The following is a 3887-nucleotide window of genomic DNA, read 5'->3' on the forward strand; positions in this document are numbered from 1 at the left end:
ACACCATTCTAACAGTTGTAGAAACCTTAGAGTGTTTTCTATCCAAATCTACTAATTATATGCATATTCTCGTTTCTGGGCAAGAGTCGTAACCAGTTTAAATCGGGTGAAAATACTGCCCCCTAGCCCAGACAGGTTAATAATAAAAACCACCGTAAAATAGAACAAACGAACAATGGGTAACAAAACCCATCACACACCAGCATACGTGCACAAGCACTTACAATAAACAATTCCGGACAAGGACATGGGGGGAACAGAGGGTTAAATACACAACATGTAGTGATGGAATTGAAACCAGGTGTGTGGGAAGACAAGACAAAACAAATGGAAAATGAAATGTAGATCGATGATGGCTAGAAGACCGGCAACGCCGCCCGAACAAGGAGAGGTATCGACTTCGGCGGAAGTCGTGACAATCATTGTGTATGATCATGGTTCTCCCTTACACTGTTATTTATGGATTTAAGAGCGTTAGATAGCTATTATCTCTATCTGTTAAAAAAGTAGCATACAATCCTAATAAAAAATATTGTGTGATTTGTTTACGTTCACAATCAGATAACACTTTATTTCCATTTTGGTAAAGTGATAGAAACTTTATTGGCATTGACTTGTTTTAAACTTACAAGCTATCACACTTTATAAAATATACAGAGTAATATATAAGAAAGTATTTCCTCAAGCAAGCACACTATATAATGTAACTGGGCATCATCTAGCAAACAGAATTTCAATTATAGTGCGTATTTCACAATACATGAAAATCATTGTACATTCTGTTGTTTTTTAATCAATGCATTATGTTGTCAGATGAGTCCCGATATGTTCATCTCTGTTTATATCAAATAAGTTTGCTGATGGTGAGGCCCAGCAGCAGAGGGACTAGGCTCAGTCGGATTGACCAGGCTGTGGCTGTTACACGGGCTGTAGTTACAGTAACAGGGGCTGTGGTTACAGTTACAGGGGCTGTGGTTACAGTTGCAGGAGCTGTCTTACAGGTGAAATTCACAGCCGTGATTGCACTCATGATAATCACTGAGGGCAGCAGTTGATTCACTGAAGGCAGCAGTTGATTCACTGAGGGCAGCAGTTGATTCACTGAGGGCAGCAGTTGATCAATAGAGTTGCACATGTTGGAAGTTGTACAGCCCTTGAGATTCACCGTAGTAATATTGGTAGAGCCAAGTGTTACTGTCAAAGATAGAAACATGTAGTTATCCCAACATTTAGATCTCTTGTAAAACAACTAAAAGCTCAACAATAATAGCTGATTTGTATGAAGAGCAGAAGATTATCTAGAGATGAAGAAATGTGATGAGGTTTTGTATCTTGAAAATAAACAAAGACAACTCACCACTGCCGCTAAAGCACTGGTCTTCCACACCCAGGCAGGCCACAGTGCTGTTACACACCGTGTCTTGGAAGCTGCTGCAGGAGGGACATTGTCTTCCATTAGCCAGCGAATTGGGGGCTGTAGGAAGAGAACAGAGATGGATATTTGTGTATACAGTATGTATTCCACATTCAGTGGTCATATACACTGAGTATACAAAACATACAGTAGATTGACCAGGTGAATCCAGGTGAAAGCTATGATCCCTTTTTGATGTCACTAGTTAAATCCACTTCAGTCATTGTAGATGAAAGGGAGGAGACAGGTTAAATAATTATTTTTAAGCCTTGAGACAGTTTAGACATGGATTGTGTACACTGAGCATACCAAACATTGGGAACACCTTCCTAATATTGAGTTGCATCCCCCTCAAGGCTTAAAAATCCTTATTTAACCTGTCTCCTGAGATACAGAGCCAAAGGTACAGTGGTGAGATACAATGACTGTAAGGTTAAAGTGCAGACTGTCAGCTTTAAGGTAAGGGTATTTTAATCCATGTCACATTAATCGTTTAGAAAGAACAGCACTTTTTGCACATACTGTAGTCCCCCTCATTTTAGGGGACCAAAAGTATTGGGACAAATTCACTTATGTGTATCAAAGTTGTCAAAAGTTTAGTATTTGGTCCCATATTCCTAGCAATCAATGATTACATCAGGCTTGTGACTACAAACTTTTTGGATGCATTTGCATTATTCATGATTCATTCAGGACTATTCGTAATCATGGTAGCGTCCACATTCAAATAGAAGTGTTTACAAACATTCTATTTTTATTTACAATAAGTGACTCCAAAATGACACAATACATGATTCACTATTAATTTCCATTCGGCACAAAATAAAATGAAACGCAACCAAAACAAACAGCAAATGCATCTAACAAGTTCGTAGAGTCACAAGCTTGATGTAATCATTGTGTGCTAGGAATATGGGACCAAATACTAAACTTTTGACAACTTTGATACTTTTGGTCCCCCAAAAAGTGCTGTAATTTCAAAATGAAAATACCCTAAAATTAAAGATGACAGTCTGCACTTTAACCTCATAGTTAAAAACAACAAAGAATGTGTCACTGTTCCAACACTTTTGGAGCTCACTGTATATTTATTCAAACTATGACAACTGAAATCCGGACATCAAATACATTGTTGAAAGGCCCAGTACAGTCAAAAACGTGATTTTCCTGAATTTTATATATCTTTCCACACTATGAGGTTGGCATAATAATATGAAATTGTGAAAATTATGATAATGACCTACTAATGTAAGAGCTGTTTGAAAAGACCACTTGAAATTTCAGCCTGTTTTGTGAAGCTACTTTTGTTTCTTTTTGACCATTTTAAATGAAAACAATCACAGTAAGATACTTAATTGTTACCCAGAAATGATTTGATATTGAAATAAAAACGGCTGCATTTGACCTTTAAAAAACACAATCCTAATTTAGGTAAAAGACAGTTCTCTTACCAGGCTGAGTTTGATTGTTGCACCCATCGGTGTTACAGCAGAGCAAGTTAAAGGCAGTGTATGAGAAGCCCTGGTTCACTGACACTGTGGTTCCATTGTTCAGAGGAGATCCGCAGTTGGAGGTTGGTGAACACCCCTTGACTACCGTGGTGACATTGATGAGACCTTCACCAGTAACAGATCCATTACAAAACCAAAGAAAGAGAGAGCAATTTAGAATAGAATGTATTGAAATAGTAGCATAGAGACAGGAGGGTTCAAAACATCCTTCATGAGGAAGCTAATGGCATCATTTAATTGGTCTTGAAGCTTTATCGTGAAGTGGATAACAAACTCTAAACACACCTTTTGCCCTTAGGTTTGCAGTGAGACATGTTTTGTTGGAAATGGCTGGACAGTTGACTAAAGATGAGTTTGTACATTCTTCACCAATGCATTTGAAACACTGCAGCATCTCAACTGAAAAACAAGAAAATAAACAAAAATACATACACATTAAATAAGACAATTGAGTAATATACTGTACAAGCAATTTAGCTATGTTGAAATATTAACATAGACATTTGGGAGTGATGCAGTCCAAAAAAACTGTATGCCCATCTCAGTGTGAGGTCAGAGGTGTTACCTGAGCAGAAGAGAGTGCAGATGAGAGAGAGAGTCAGGATAAGCTTCATTATGGAAAGAAAGACAGGGAGGTGAACAGCAGTGGTACGCTGGTCTGGTAGACAGGCAGATGAACAGCAGTGGTATCTGGGCTGGGAGACAGGTCCTTCCTTATAAACCCATCATCCAAGGTAGGGCAGGATGTGGTAATGTCAGCAATGTTACTGCATTTCATGTTTAACAAGTTTCCCCACTCATGTGCCTTGGGAACATAAGTTATTTTGCTAACATAAGTGATTATGATCCATAACATGATGCTACCACCACAATACTTGAAAACAGAGACGATTAACAACATCGCATCCTCTCCACATTGCTGGCCTGTATGACAAAGAGAAAGAAGGGAGCCTGTGCTAAAA

General features: G+C 38.4%; 1 non-coding gene across 1 annotated transcript; it reads right to left on the bottom strand.

Moving 5' to 3' along the window:
- Positions 1 to 568: 568 nt before the first annotated feature.
- On the bottom strand, positions 569 to 3630 carry LOC106573917 (uncharacterized). Its single transcript, XR_014380911.1, has 5 exons — positions 3491 to 3630; positions 3211 to 3324; positions 2866 to 3030; positions 1358 to 1474; positions 569 to 1194 (listed from the first exon to the last, which is right to left on the bottom strand). It is a non-coding gene; the product is annotated as an uncharacterized LOC106573917 (transcript).
- Between the last annotated feature and the right edge of the window lie 257 nt (positions 3631 to 3887).

The sequence above is a fragment of the Salmo salar genome, chromosome 16 (assembly GCF_965601325.2).
Source record: "Salmo salar chromosome 16, fSalSal1, whole genome shotgun sequence".
Classification (NCBI taxonomy): Eukaryota; Metazoa; Chordata; class Actinopteri; order Salmoniformes; family Salmonidae; genus Salmo; species Salmo salar.